Here is a 15,518-nt window from a genome sequence, read left to right on the forward strand (position 1 = left end):
AAGATTCTTTCACGGGTTTACGGAGCCCCTCCACTGCTTTGGTTTTGTCAACTTTGACCTTCCACGTAGGTGGTGCTAGGCAGCATTTGGGTGGCCAGGAGTTATCTTGGATCCTTTTAGAATCATCTTCCTGACAGCGTGGCCCTCTTGTCCCTCCTGCCCTCTGTTTGGGTTGAAGACTGTTCCAGAGGTGGCCATGACATCTCCCTCTGTATTTTGGTGGAGACGTCAGTAAGTACCTCTTGCACTGTTATCAGCCGGGGTGTTCTACACTTTACACACTTGAAAATGCGTCAGAAACACGTGAGGCAAATAATTTGATCAGAAACAATAAACTTGAAGCAAAATTTAAGCTCACCTATAGCGGCTTAGTAGGAAACTATGCGTAGTGTTTCTCTGTCTTGACCGGTTTCTGTGCTTTAATTTTCTCTAGGTTCTTAAACTACCTGGTTCCCTCTGATGACAATTTTTCTTAAAGGTATCTCACATCTTTCGTGAAAGAGGGCAGGGTTCACGGTAAAACCAGAGGAGTTCTTAATGTGATTTTTGGTCTATAAGTTGGTTGTTGAAAATCCTTTGTATTCGGAAGGTAGGAGTTACCTATGTGACCTTGTTGAAACTTGCATACTAAATATTTACATTGGGGCGGTCAGGTGTTTAATTCTTTATCTTTTGTGGGTGTGAAAAATATTTAGAGGTCATTTCTTTTTTCCCATCCCCAATTACAAGTTTTATGGAGTCCTGTGGCAGAAAATTTCTTCCAACTTAATTGCCTCTTGGGTAGAACATCTCAAAGGGGGGTTTGGCGATGTCTCTGGGCCACGAGCAGGGCATTCTCTGGGAGGGTGTGGTGACGGGAGCGTGAGGCAGGCATACCCTTGGGATCCTGTGCCTTGGCGGGGGGGCTGCTGGCGGTCGCCTGAGGTTACCCATTTCTTCTGACAACAACACTGCTGTGTCGGTATTGCTATGGTCCCGCCTACAGGGACACTGGGGCCAAAAGGTAGCACCAGTGGTATCTTCAAGTCACTGGGGAGTGGAAAAGCTGGTATAGAGCTTCTGCTCAGTGGGCAGAAGGAGGCGTTCTCCCTGCCCCCCCCCCCCCAGCCTGCTCTTCCCTTTCCCGGGGTCGCGTGTCTCATTTCCCTGAGGTGGCAAGGTGGAGTGAGCATTCCCACATTTGCCTTCTCGGGCAGGTGCCTCCCTGCCTGGAGCTGTTCTCAGAGCTCCTGCATTTCACCGTCCCCTGGGATGTCCCCTCTGCCAACCCTGCTTCCCCCCCAGGCTTGAGAGGGATTGTTGGTGACCCTCTGATGGGTTTTCCTGGAACACCTTCCCACCCAGACAGGCTGTTTTGGAATTAGACAGGGTGCAACTGAGACTGACTGGGCTTTACTTAAAGATTTCTTTCAGTACCGCAAATGAAGGCAAATACCTGGTGTTCCAGAATCTTTACCTATGTATATCAAACACGAAATATAACAGCCAGTGCCGAGGCCAGTGTAAGAGGATGGGGGGGGGGGAGGGTTGGGATATCCCAATGGCCGTCCCCCGACCCGCACATCTCGTCGGATGGAGATGGGCTACTCTCCTGTCCAGACGCCCAGCCCGGCACATTTCTGGGCTCAGTACACAGTAGTTGACTATACTCGAAAAGCCTCTGTGGGGTGGAGGGATTAGTGACTGCATGCTCTGCCGGTTGCCCAGCCAAGACCCACGGGGGAAAGTGATATGGAGGCGGGTTTCAACTTAATGAAGGTCACAGCTGCCCCAGATCAGAATGGGCTGCCTTATAAAGTGGACTTTCCGTTGTTGGGATGGGGAAGTGGGGGTTCGGAGGGAGCTGGGCAGTGGGCTTTCTGTCCCCTACGCTGAGACCCAGGTTGTTTTCATCCTGACTTCCCAGCTTCACCCACAACCCCCATGGCTGTCGCCATTTCTAGCGGCATGTTTTTGACTTCTCATTTTGGGTTTATTTCATGATGCCTCGCAAGCTGAATCTGCTCCACGGTAGACTTAACAGAATCTATTCAGGGCACTCTCTCAGGGGCACGGTGTTGGAAAATAAGGTCACATCTCTCTTTAACACCAAAGTAAACTGATAACTGCTTGTAAGCAGAGTAGGAGAGGGGCAAAGCGGCTGGCCTTCAGGTTGGGGCATCTGTCACCGTGCTGGAAACGAGACTGGAGCTTGTGTCTCCTGGGATCAGGGATTTTCTGTGCATCAAGATCCCGGCAGCCGTGGGTGCAGAGTTCTCTTGCCTTCCAATCTCTCTGGCTTGGCAAGTGCCCAAGCAAAACGGGAACTACTGGGGCTGACTTGGCGAAACAGCTCTTCCTCGAAAGGGCCTTCAAGACTGCCTAATCCAGTGATCCACACTGTCGACCCAGTAAGAACGTCTGGGATTCTGTAGTGTCCTGGGCTACCTTCTTCGGGTAGGAATTGGGGGGCACTGCGGAGTTTGCTGGTGACAGTGATGCACACAGGTGGCTGTGGGAGCCCTGGATCCGGGCCAGTGACTCCAAAACAGCAGACTTACCTAGAGGGTTAAATACAGATTGCCAGTCGGCTCCCAGAGTTTCTGATTAACAAGGTCCAGGGAGGACCTGAGAGTTTGCATTTCTAACAGGTTCCCTGTGGATGCCGAACTGCTGATCGGGGTGAAATCCTCATTTTAGGGGTGCATAGTGCTACCCTGAGAGCCCCCAGGCACAGTAAACTTTGCAGGATCCTGGGCAGGAGGGAGGGAGGGAGGCTCATGGGAGGTGGATGTCTTGTGGGAAAATGCCGCAGAGGGCGGAGTTACAGACGTTCTCCTGACAAAGATCTGCCTTATCACAGGCTTTCATTTCTCATCAAGAATCTGAAACAAAGCTCATAATTTTTAATGTAACACTTCTGCTTAATAAGCTGTGCGTATGTATGTTTTCCCCTAACCATTCTGCTTTCATCTTTAGTCTGTGTGGATACTCACATTTAAAATATCAGTTGAGGGGTTGCCTGGGTGGCTCAGTCCGTTAAGCATCCGACTCTTGATTTTGGTTCTGATCACGATCTCAGGGTTGTGAGATCAAGCCCCGCATCGGGCTTTGCGCTGGGTATGGAACCTGCTGGAGATTCTGTCTCTCTCCCTTCTACCATTCATGCTCTCTCTCTTTCTAAAAAAAAAAAAGAAAAAGAAAAAGAAAAAATTATCAGTTGAGTTATGATTTGCTTTTCAGAGTACCGTTTATTCAACATTTTTAGATGCTTGGAAGCAAGACTATGATAAAACTGTGTTTTATTTTAAAATAAAAGTAATTAATGGAAATCTGGAACATATTCAGCTTTCATAAAATATTTTTAAACGTAGTGATTCTGAGGTGTTTTCGTTAACATAAAAACTTTGAGCCACAAAAGTGTACTTACTTCCTTAGGTTAAAAAAAATGTTTTTATGACAAAAAAAAAGGCACCTGGATGGCCTAGTCAGTTAAGCGTCTGACTCTTGATTTCGGCTTGGGTCGTGATCTCATGAAATTGAGCCCTGCTTTGGCCTCTGTGCTGACAGCATGGAGCCTGCTTGGGATTCTCTCTCTCTCCCTCTCTCTCTCTCTCTCTCTCTCTCTCTCTCCCTCTCTCTCTCTCTCTCTCTCCCCCCCCCGCCCCCTCCCCTACATGCACTCTCTTGTTCAAAATAAATAAATTCAAAAAAATAAAAATAAAAAATTTTTTTACAAAATGGTATCCTTGGGAGTTTTTTTTTTTTAGCTGATAAATTTGGTGTTCTTTATTTTGAAACAGCTAGGCTCTTTTTGTTTTAGGGTACATAAAATTTACACTCTTGGAATAATTTTTCTTATTTCAACAAAAATTAATGTAGATATTATTAACTTGATTAAATTTGGAGGAATATAGTAAAGGTGATTTCTAAATTTACTCTTGGGTCCATAGGTAAAAATGCCTTTCATGAACTGAAACATGTCTTTAAAGAGTTACGAGGATTTAAAGTAATGAAATGTGTATTCTATAATTAAAATAAGTCCTATTTGGAAACAAGTGTAATTCAAAGAATATCGAACTATTCCTTATCATGTCATTTGACTCATTCTATTTTTACGGCGTAATTGTATCGTCGACCCATTTAATCTGAATACCTCACAAAACAGAAACTAGGGTATCTTTTAAACCATTTTAGAATCTGAGAAATCCGATGTCTCTTTGGTGAGTGTGGCCAACGGGAGCTAGAACATGTATCCTCTGTGGCTCTTTGATGATTTTTTTTTTTACCTATGAAACGGATACTTTTAGATAAATGGGTATACGGAGCAAAAAGAAGGCTAGGAGTTGAAGTGAAATCTGTATTCTCGATCTATTATTACATAAGAAGTGACCACGAAACTTGGTGGCTCAAAAAATGATGTGTCTCGTCCTCCCACTTCTGTGGGGGTCTGGGGTGTCTCGGGAAATTGCAGTCAGCGTGTTGCTGGGGCTGTGGCCACTGGGAGCCTGGACGGGGCCTGGAGGAGCTACATCCAGGGGGGCTCAGCTGGGTGCCGGGTGCATTGATGCTGGCTGGCTCTTGGGTGGGTGGGTGGACCTCAGTTCCTCCCCGCCCGGGGCCTTTCCTACCCCTGTTTGAACTGTTTCGGTCACAGGTCCAATTCTTGGCCAAGGAAGCCCCAGGGAATGATTCTTCACTATGTCCAAGACTGGCTCCCCCCCTCCCCAACTCTCCGTAGTCCCCAGGTTTTTGCCAAGGTGCTCCTTTGCTCCAGGAAATGCTCTAGGGAGACACCTGCAATGCTCATTGCTTCCAGGCGCGGTGATCGGCATGTGCTAGCCTAAAAGGGAACGTGCCCGGCGAAGTTTTCCTGAGGAAGGTCATCCCCGAGCTGAGTCACATCTACCTCCCTAAGGTAGGTGTTGCGTAGGTGAAGGGATGGGCTGGGGGTGGGGGGCTGGGGGGAGAAACTCAGGAGGGAAATTGCAGCCAGACGCGCCAGACCAAGTCAGGGAACTGAAGCGTGAAACGGCTCGGGCCAGTCGGGGATGCTCCAAGCAATTGAGTTTTGCAGCTTAAGCTGAAATGTTTGGGTTGGGGAGGTCGGAGGGATGGAGAAGCCCCGTGTGCCCAGGTAGTGGCGTTTGGACTAGCTTCCGAACCGTGCAGCGTGGGCACGTGGGCACGGTACCTGTGCTGCACATTTTCTCGTTCATTCCTTCAGCAAAGACTTGAGCACCTGTTAGGTTTGAGGCGTGGCACGGCTCCACTTCTGAAAGGTGGAGGTGTCCCCATTGTATAGAGGAGAGCCTCGTTGAGGGAGATGAATTGACTTGCCAAGGTCACGTAGCCCGTGACGCGGGGGCTCCGAGTGTCTGTCCGCATCGGTGTGAAAACCTGAAGGTACAGATGAGATGCAAACTGGTTTTTTTGTAGGAATCACCTGAGACACATATTTACAGTAAAGATTCCAAGGCCTCGCCTTAGACTTATTTATTTCTGGGGGAGGGGCCTCGGGTGATGCTTGGCTATTGGTGAAGTCGAGAACCTGGCTTTGCTTTGGGCTTGAACTTTGCACAGTGTGGGTAGGGAAATCGGGAGAGATGTAATTATTGATACGGCTAATTTTAAGTCAACTCTCTTGTTACTTGTGTTCTGTTTATTTGATGGGTTTGTCCTTTCGTTCTGCCTAAGTTTGGATTTATCAAGTATTTTTTATTAAACATCTTTTTTAATGTTTATTTATTTTTGAGACAGAGGGAGACAGAGCATGAGCAGAGGTGGGAAGAGAGAGAGAGGGGAGGCACAGAATCCAAAGCAGGCTCAGGCTCTGAGCTGTCAGCACAGAGCCCGACGCGGGGCTCGAACCCACGAACCGTGCGATCATGACCTGAGCCGAAGTCGGACGCCCAACCGACTGAGCCACTCAGGCACCCCTATCAAGTATTTTTTTTAGTATGCCATTTTATCTCCTTGGCTGTTTAGCCAAGGTTTGTTTTTATTTTTTACTGGTTGTTCTAAGGATCCATCTATTTAATACTGAATTCGTATTACAACTTTCAGTTTAATCTGAAAACCTTACAACAATACATTTCCATTTACCCTCTGCTGATCTGTTGTTATATATTTTGCTTCTACCTAAGTTATCAACCTCACAAGACAATAGTATGTTTTGCTTTGTAGCCAATTATCGTTTTTAAAAAAGGTAAAAAAAAAGAAAAAAGAAAAACCTTTGGGGCGCCTGGGTGGCTCAGTCGGTTGAGCGTCCGACTTCGGCTCAGGTCATGATCTCGCGGTCTGTGAGTTCGAGCCCCGCGTCAGGCTCTGGGCTGACAGCTCAGAGCCTGGAGCCTGCTTCCGATTCTGTGTGTCTCCCTCTCTCTCTGCCCCTCCCCCCTTCATGCTCTGTCTCTCTCTGTCTCAAAAATAAATAAATGTTAAAAAAAAAAAATTAAAATATTTATACACACTTTTACCAGGCCTACACTCTTTACTCCTTCTTGTAGATCAGAGTTCTTCTGTTTGGTGTCATTTGCCTTCAACCCGAAGAACTTCCTGCATCATTTCCTGTAATGTGGATCTGCTCGTGACAGATTCTGGCTTCTATTTCTCCTAATGAGAAACCGGCCGTCATTAATATCTTTGTATGTAATGTGTTTGTTCCCTCTTGCTATTGATTTATTTGTTTGTTTGTTTGTTTATTATACCTTTGGTTTTTATGTTTAGCTTTCAGAAATTAGACCGTGATATTTCTCGGTATGGTTTTCTTTGTATTTTTCTGCTTTGGATTCAATGAGCATCTTGAGTTAGCGGTTTGATGTTTTTCAAATTTGGTACATTTCATTCACATTCCTTAAAATATTTTAAATACCATCATTCTCTCTCCTCTAATTACTCATATTTTGGATTGTTTGATATTATTTCTCAAGTCGTTGCTACTTAGTTCATTTTTTTTCCTTCTCTTTTTCTCTGTTGAATTTGGAAAATGTAAGATTACTGACTTCTTTTGAAATGTCCAATTAGCAGACCCATCCAATAAACGTCTTCTTTTCCAGATTTTCACTTTGTTAATTTTTTCTTTTTAATCTCAGTATTATTAATATACCATGTTCTATTAATTTCAGGTGTAGAATATAGTGATTCACAATTCTATACATTACTCAGTGCTCATCATAAGTGTACCATTTAATCCCCATCACCTATTTTTACCCATCCCTCCTCCCTCTTCCCCTCTGATCACCATCAGTTTGTTTTCTGTATTTAAAAGTCTGTTTCTTGGTGTGTTTCTCACTTTTTTTCTTTGCTCATTTGTTTTGTTTGTGAAAGCCCACATACAAATGAAGTCGTATGGTATTTGTCTTTCTCTGAGTTATTTCAATTAGCGCAGTACCCTCTAGATTCATCCATGTTGTTGCAGATGGCAAGATTGCACTCTTTTTTATGGCTGAATAATATTCCTGTGTGTGTGTGTGTGTGTGTGTGTGTGTGTGTGTGTGTAAAACACATCTTCTTTATCCATTCGTCTATTGACGGACACTTGGGCTGTTTTCATAGTTTGGCTGTTATAAATAATGCTGCTGTAAGCACAGGGTGCGCGTATCACTTTGAATTAAAAATTTTTTTTGTACTTTTTGGGTAAATACCCAGTAGTGCCGTGACCGGGTGGTAGAGTAGTTCCGTTTGCAATTTTTGAGGAAACTCCATATCGTTTTCCAGAGTAGCTGCACCAGTTTGCGTCCCCCCTGGCAGTGCAGGAGGTTCCTTTTTTTTCCCCATATCCTTGACAACATGCGTTGTTCCTTGTGTTGTTGATTTTAGTCATTCTGACAGGTGTGAGGCGATATCTCATTATAGTTGCGATTTGTGTTTTTCTGACCCTGAGTGATGTTGAGCATCTTTCCATGGGTCTGTTGGCCATCTGGATGTCTTCTTTGGAAAAGTGTCTATTCATGTCTTCTGCCCATTTCTTCACTGGATTATTTGTTTTTTGGGTGTTGAGTTTGTAAGTTCTTCATTAGATTTTGGATACTAACACTTTATCCTGTATGTCATTTGCAAATATCTTCTCCCATTCCGTCGGTTGCCTTTTAGTTTTGTTGATTGTTTCCTTCACTGTGGAGAAACTTTTTATTTTGATGTAGTCCCGAAAGCCCACCTTTGCGTTTATTTCCTTTGCCTCGGGAGATATCCCATCCAAGAAACTTTTTATTCAAATGCTGTATTTTTAGATTTTTATTTAGTTCTGTTTTAGAATTTCTGTTCTGTACTAATGTATCTCAGATATTCTCCCATTGTACACTTATTTTTCCGTATTTTCTTTTTTTTAAACATTTATTTACTTTTGAGAGAGCCAGAGTGTGTGTGCTGTGGGTGGGGGGAGGGCAGACAGAGAGGGAGAGAGAATTCCAAGCAGGCTCCATGCTGTCAGCACAGAGCCTGATGTGGGGCTCGATCTCAGGAACATGAGATCATGACCTGAGCCGAAATCAGGTGTTGGATGCTTAGCCGACTGAGCCACCCAAGCACCCCTATTTTTCTATATATTCTTCAATATATTTTTTTGTAATTACTTTAAAGTTCTTAACTACTTATTTCATTAATAGAGTCGTCTGTGTTTCTTTTCTTATTGACATGTGTTAATTCTTAATTATGGATCACATTTTCCTGTTTCTTTGTATATTTCATAATTTTAAAAGTTGTACCCTAGGTGGTGTAAATAAAACAGGAAAGACTGAAGTATAATATTTTGTTTGGTTCCGATCTCAGAGCCTGCCTGCTCTTTCTTCATAATGGAGATTAGGGTGAGGAACTGAATATTCAGATCCCTCAGAATTTAACTAAACTATGGGTTATACTTTTAATTAAAATGAGTTCACCTGATACTCCTTTTTTTTATGATCTCAGCATTTCATCTGGGAGAGGCTTGGACTACCATTTTAGATGCTTTGATTCCCCTTTGTCCTCAGAGATTGAAATACCATGAGAATGCATGGGCTCTGTGATTTCCCTTGGCTTTCTAGCGTCTTCACTGTTGCTCTCTTGTCTGCTTTTGCACAGGAGGGTATGGGGGGTAGATTGGAAGACTTACTAGGAAAGGTGATTTGCTGCTGCATTTTTGGTTCTTCCAGATTCCAGTCTGTCTGTCCTACCGGTTCACACTGTCCTGTAACACTGGTCTCTGTCCGTGTTCCTGCCAGGTCAGGTCTGTCCGTGGACTACTTCCTCCCCCCTCTTCAGACTAGCCAGGCTCAGCCTATGCAGACATGCACCCTAGGCTGGCTTTCAGCTTGCCTGTGACGGGCTTGTTTCTTATTGAATGTGGGTCATCGAGGCTTCTGTGCATTTATTACCCTTTGCTGGACGCCCAGAAAAGTATATTTTTATTTGGTCCGGGTGAAATTTCTCGTTACCATGAGAGCAAAGGCCTTTCTACGTGCTCTGTGTCGTAATTGGAAATGGAAGTCTCATTGTACATTTATTTTAAAGCAAATACCCAAAACTTTGAACTCCAACAGTGAGCTCCCTGGGTTCCGGTGGGGTTCAACCTGTGGAAAACACTGGCAGATGATTGGTGTAAGGTGATGTGGCGGGATTCTCACACAGAGAGAGTCGTGACGCTGAGGCTTTTTATCCAGGAGGCAGCTTTTATTCATGCCGGCACCGCTCAGTTGGGTTTGTGCCCCAAGATCTGGGCGCCGCACATCACATGGCGTAGTTTTTTTTTTTTATACATTTTCTATTTCTTTGTCTCCCGTATATGGTAACACACGTAAACATGCAGTCTGATTAAGCAGGCTCAGTTTACAAGGTCATGAGGGATGTTGTCACGTAGGCGCGTAGCCAGGTTACCTTGGAAGTTTTCTCTCCCTTTTTTCTCCCTCCTTAGGGAGGGGACCCTACCACAGTGAAAGTGCTGAGTGACATTCTTCCACTTTTTCCTTTCTCCCAAGACGAAAATCTGGGACCTACGCAATTCTAATGAGCCAACCCTAGTTACCGATAGCCGACAATAAAACACGATAGTCCGCAAGAGAATAAAAAATAAAATCAAACGTTGTTCCCTGGCACTTGCTGTGAGACAGACTTCTTTTCAGTCATGAAACTGCCCGATCAAATGCAAGTCGGGAAGCAGGAAAAGTTTAAAGATGCATACATAAAGTGAACCCAGAGCTGTCTTAGTCTGTTTGGGCTGCTGTAACGATCTACCAGAGACTGCGTAGCTTAAATAATAATCATTTGTTTCTAACAGCTCTGGAGGCAGGGAAGTCCAAGATCAAAGTGTGGGCAGATTCCGTGCGTCAGGAAGGCCCGTTTCTTGGCCCGTAGACAACTGTCTTGTCTTGTGTCCTCACAGGGCAGAAGGGGTCTCTTGTGTCTCTTTTGGAAGGGCACTAATCCCATTCAGGAGGGTTCCACCCTCATGACCTAACGACCCCCCAGTGGTACTGCTTCCTAATACTATCGCAGTGGGTTCATTGCAATAACATTACTACCACTGAGGATCCAACCATAAAGGATTATTTACTCTATTTCGGGTTTCAAGCCGGTGGTCGTAAATGTATTATCCTTGAACTCGGGACAGCTCTGAGTAGAACGGAGATTTAAGTTGGGAATTGTGTGACTACAGAACATACACCTTTAACCACTAAGCTATAAATACTCCCTTGTTTAACCACTTTTTAACCCTTGTTTAACTTATGTGGTGTATTATACCACATAATATACCCCCTCATTTTGGGGGGGTGTTATATTTGTCTTATCCGTTACTTTTTGATCAGTCGGTAGTATTTTTATCCAATACCTAGTTTTTTTTTTGCGAACATTGATTTGAGATGGATATAAAAGAATTCAAAGACTATGTTTTGAAACATATAATTCGTTTGGGGAAGGCTTACATAAAATAGCCACATAGCCAGAAACTACTACAAAAGATCATATAATAACTGCTATATTTGATGGAGCAAGCTGTATTTTTTATCGTGCAATTTAGTATTACCGTTAAGATCGCAAAATTGCCTTAAATGTGATGGAGCCATTAATCTGATGTTTACCAGTGGTGTCGCTCTTTCCTGGCCATTTATTTTGACACGAATTTTCCCAAAGCCCTAAAGCTAGGGCACAGCAGACATCAAAAATGAAACGTTCAGTCCTGGGTGTAACTGTACCCTGACTTATTTTACAGACACGCCAGGTGGCCTGGCTCACACTCCCCACCCTCTCGATTGCCGGAAGCAGCCTTGAGAAGGGAGCCATGAGTAGCACTGAATGCTGGTCTTCCTGGATCCCACTAGTGCAGTCAGACTCTTGCTGTAGTAAACACAGGGACTTATATTGGGACCGTCCATCCGCAAGGGCCTCACTGGAGAGACTCGTCTGGCTCTGCACTTACATCTTAAGGGCAAAGACTTTCCTGGGATACGCGTAGACGCAGGCTAAGACATGGATGAACCTGGAAGACTTAGGCTACGTAAAATGAGCCAGTCACAAAAGGACAAATGCCAATGAATCCCACTTACATGAGGTCCCTAGAGAATTTGTGGAGACAGAAAGAATGGTGGATGCTAAGTATTGGATGAGGGAACAGAACACAGAATTCACTCACTCATTCATTAATTTGTATTTAATGGGTACAGAATGCCAGTTTTTCAAAGTGAAAAGAGTTCTGAAGATGGGTGGTGATGATGCTTGGACAAGAATAGGAATGTGTACTTAACGACACTGAACTGTATGTTTAAAAATGGTTAAGATGGGGGGGGGGCACCTGGGTGGCTCAGTCGGGTAAGCGTCCGACTCTTGGTTCGGCTCAGGTCATGATCTCACGGTTCATGGGTTCAAGCCCCACGTTGGGCTTTGCGCTGACAGCCTGCAGCCTGCTTGGGATTCTCCCTCTCTCCCTGTCTCTGCGCCTCCCCCACTCACACTCACTCTCTCAAAATAACTAAACGTTTTAAAAAATTGTTAAGATGGTAAGTTTTATGTTATGTGTATTATACCACTATTTAAGAAATGTAATGATACAAAACATGATGGAAAGTATGCATTTCGATGCTGAGAAGAAAAAGAAGTGCCCAGTAGATTGTGTTACGTTGTATTGACATTATGCCTAATTTTTATAAGATAGCAGAAAATGCCAGTGTTGATGTTGGCATTGTTCTATACTTGCTTATTAATGAGACAATTAGCTTTTTTAGAGAAAGCTAAAAGTAGAGATTCTTTGGGCTGAAATCATTGCCACCCACTCTGCAAAGTACTTGAAAGGGACTCTGGTGATACTTCTCACCTACACAAAGGGCCCCAGACCTTGGCATTGTTAAACAGAGATTTGTCTCTTGAGGACCAAATAAAAAACAACAGTGTGGGAAAGCCGCTGTGCCTGCATGTTTGATGAGCGTAACGTGTGTGTGTGTGTGTGTGTGTGTGTGTGTGTGTGTGTCTTACAAACAGTTTAATTGATACTTAGAGTCCCTGCAGTCCACATTGAATATATTATGGAGACTAATTGTTTTCAATTTATTATTTATTTTGAGAGAGAGAGAGAGAGAGAGAGAGAGAGAGAGAGAGCGTGCGAGCCAGGGAGGGGCAGAGAGACAGGGAGAGAAAGAATCCCAAGCAGGCCCCATGCCGTCAGTGCAGAGCCCAAAGGGGGTCTCGAGCCCACGAACCCTGAGATCATGACCTGTGCTGAAATCAAGAGTCAGATGCTTACCGGACTGAGCCACCCAGGCACCCCAGGGCACCCCTTCCTTTAAGGAAAAAAAAGGTGAGGGGAGACTCGAATCTGATCAACACCTTTTTTGGGATTGGGAGATGCCTTGTAGGATGGGAAATCGCCAGTTTATAATCATAGAAGAGAACAGAATTTTGTTGACATAATGCTGTGGCCTGGTGAGGTTTTTTAAGTACTATTACATAATTTTTATTATTTTGAGGAAGGTAGTGATTAATTTAGTAGATACTGGGTCAAAAAGTGTAGCTTGTAAAAGTAGAATTATCGTATGCCCCAGATATTCTGCTTCTGGGTATACACCCAAAAGAATGGAAAGCAGGGTCTCAGAGATATTTGTACACCCAGGTTCACAGCGGTATCATTTACGGTAACTATAATGTACAAGCAACTCAAGTATCTGTCAGTGGATGAATGAATAAGCAACCTCTGGTATATCCCTAGAAAGCGATACTATTCAGCCTTGAAAAGGAAAGACATTCTGACACGGGCTACAATAGGGGTGACCCTTGAAGACGTCACATTAAGTGAAGTAGGCCAATCGCAAAAGGACAGATACTGCCTGATTCCACTTATGTAAAATACTCAGAGCGGTCGAGATCATAGAGACAGAAAACAGTTGCCAGGGACGGGGCGGGCGGGATGGGGGTGGGACTTGTTGTTTGATGGGTCCAGAGTTTCCGTTCTACAAGATAAAAAGAGTCCTGTGGATGGATGGCAGTGATGATTGCACAACGTTAGGAATGTGTTTAAGAGCACTGAACTGTACACGTAAAAACCGTGTAAGATGGTACATTTTGTGTTGGGTATTTTACCGCCACAGAAAATTAAAAAATAACAATTTAAAGATCGGTCTCCAGAGACGATCGATGCTTTTTGGCGTAGGTTATATAGTAAGTTCTTCATTCCCATGTGTCTTCTTGAAAGAAGTCTTTTCCATAAGGTAGGTTAATAAGGGGTTTTGCACGGAAAATTTTGAGTAACTTACAAAATGTACGTTTTCTACAATGGTTTCTGCTGGACAAAGAGGTACAGTGACTTTGGAAGGATGAATCTGACAAAAAAAGAATCTCTTCGTGTATTTTGGATTTAGGAAATCTCTGGTGGTGTACAAGTTTGAAAAATTTCAAGGAAGGAGGCTCCTGTATTCTTTCTTCCCAAAGTAGCATGTTAGTCCTACAGAACGTATCAAAACTACCCTTGTTTATATTCACGTCCATGCCTGTAAATAACTTGTCCCACCCACACCTGCTGGCACACACAGCTACTTACATACACTGTCGGTTTTGTGATTTTGTTAATCTTTTCTAAATGAGATCTTTCAGGTACTGACAATCACTAAAACCCTGGAAAATGGCAATATTAGTAATTGGATCATAGCCAATCAGTTACGTCCTCGATTTTTTAAACATGGATTTGTATAATAAGCTCTGTGTCGGGTGTTACAAAATGAACTTTGGAAATGTGCAGCGTTCTTTCTAAAAAAATGTGTTGTTTGGAACCAGGTGCATTTATCCTTAGGATACATTTGTGACACGGATATTGTAGTAAGCACTTGAGGGGTTGTCCATGATGACATTTTTCAGAAATTTCTGTCTCGACTCTAACCTTTCTTTTCCCAAATGTGTTTTGCTAGTAAGTGTTACTGTTTATAGAGAATCAGTGAGCAAAAGTGATGGGATACATTTGAGTGAATTTCATGAAACTTTTAAGTGTGCTTTTTCTTTTTTTGTCAAGCCTAGAGAAATATAGGTATCTGTTTAAACTTAGTGCAGTTAAATTAATTATTGGAATACATAAAAAGCCTCTTTTTCAGGTACTTAGGTGGCTCAGTCGGTTGAGCATCTGACTTCACCTCAGGTCATGATCTCACGGTTCGTGAGTTCAAGACCCACATTGGGCTCTCTGCTGTCTTCCCAGAGCCTGCTTCAGATCCTCTGTTCCCCTCTCTCTCTGCCTCTTTCCCCCTTCAAAAATAAATAAACATTTTTTAAAAGCCTCTTTTTAAACTGTCTTCACAGCATGTGAGGAGTATTATGTCAGGTGATTATGGTCTTGTTGGTTTGAACCTCCAGAAGATTCTTTAGTGGTATAATCCTGTCTTTTTGGAAAGAAAAGGTAATTTTCTAGGCTTAGAAATCAGTGATTCATAATCCAGTGACTCCTGTGTGCCTGGCATTTTTACACATTTTGTTGAGACATCTTATCACGAAGTAGGCAGTATTTCCATTCGTTAAGGGAAAAGCAGGCAGGACGAGGCGGCTGAGACATCGGCATTTAGTGAGTGTTTGCCGTGTACTGGTTCCTTCATTACCTCCTTTATAATACACTGGCACATCGTCCTCACAATGGCCCTTCGAGGTAAGGGCTATAATTATCTTCATTTTATAGACTACGAAACCTGGGCTGTAAGAGGTCAAGTTAGTTACTCAAAGTCACTTAGTTGGTGAAGGCGTGGAAGCAAGATTTGAGCCCAGCTGACTTTGCAACAGCCAAGCACGTCCACTGGATAATCATTTTGGTTCTAATATTCTGTCCCAACTAGGGCTGCTTGGATTCTTTAGAAAGATGCCCACGTGTCTTCTGTAGCCCTAGGATGATAGCATTTGTCTGGGTTTCCTCTGTGTCTCCTGCATAACCCAAGTTGATACACTGCTGATTGATATAGAGGCAGACAGGACATACAGAACTCGGCTACCTTGGAATCCCCGACTCGTCGAAAATACCTATAAAGTGTCACAACCTGGGCGAAATCCTAGGGATTAGGATAACCAGGCAGAGGGTTTAAGGTTTAGCAGGGAGATGCAGCCAT

The 15,518-nt window shown here is 43.7% G+C and overlaps 1 protein-coding gene across 2 annotated transcripts in view; it reads left to right on the forward strand.

Moving 5' to 3' along the window:
- The window catches only part of FAM110B (family with sequence similarity 110 member B), a 142,450-nt gene that overhangs the window by 12,630 nt on the left and 114,302 nt on the right, over positions 1-15,518 (forward strand). For both annotated transcript variants that reach the window (XM_042972942.1, XM_042972943.1), the window contains exon 2: positions 4,799-4,897. The gene's annotated coding sequence lies outside the window, so the exon portion shown is untranslated. The remainder of the gene's footprint in view (positions 1-4,798; positions 4,898-15,518) is intronic.

Source organism: Panthera tigris, chromosome F2, assembly GCF_018350195.1.
Source record: "Panthera tigris isolate Pti1 chromosome F2, P.tigris_Pti1_mat1.1, whole genome shotgun sequence".
Taxonomy (NCBI): Eukaryota; Metazoa; Chordata; class Mammalia; order Carnivora; family Felidae; genus Panthera; species Panthera tigris.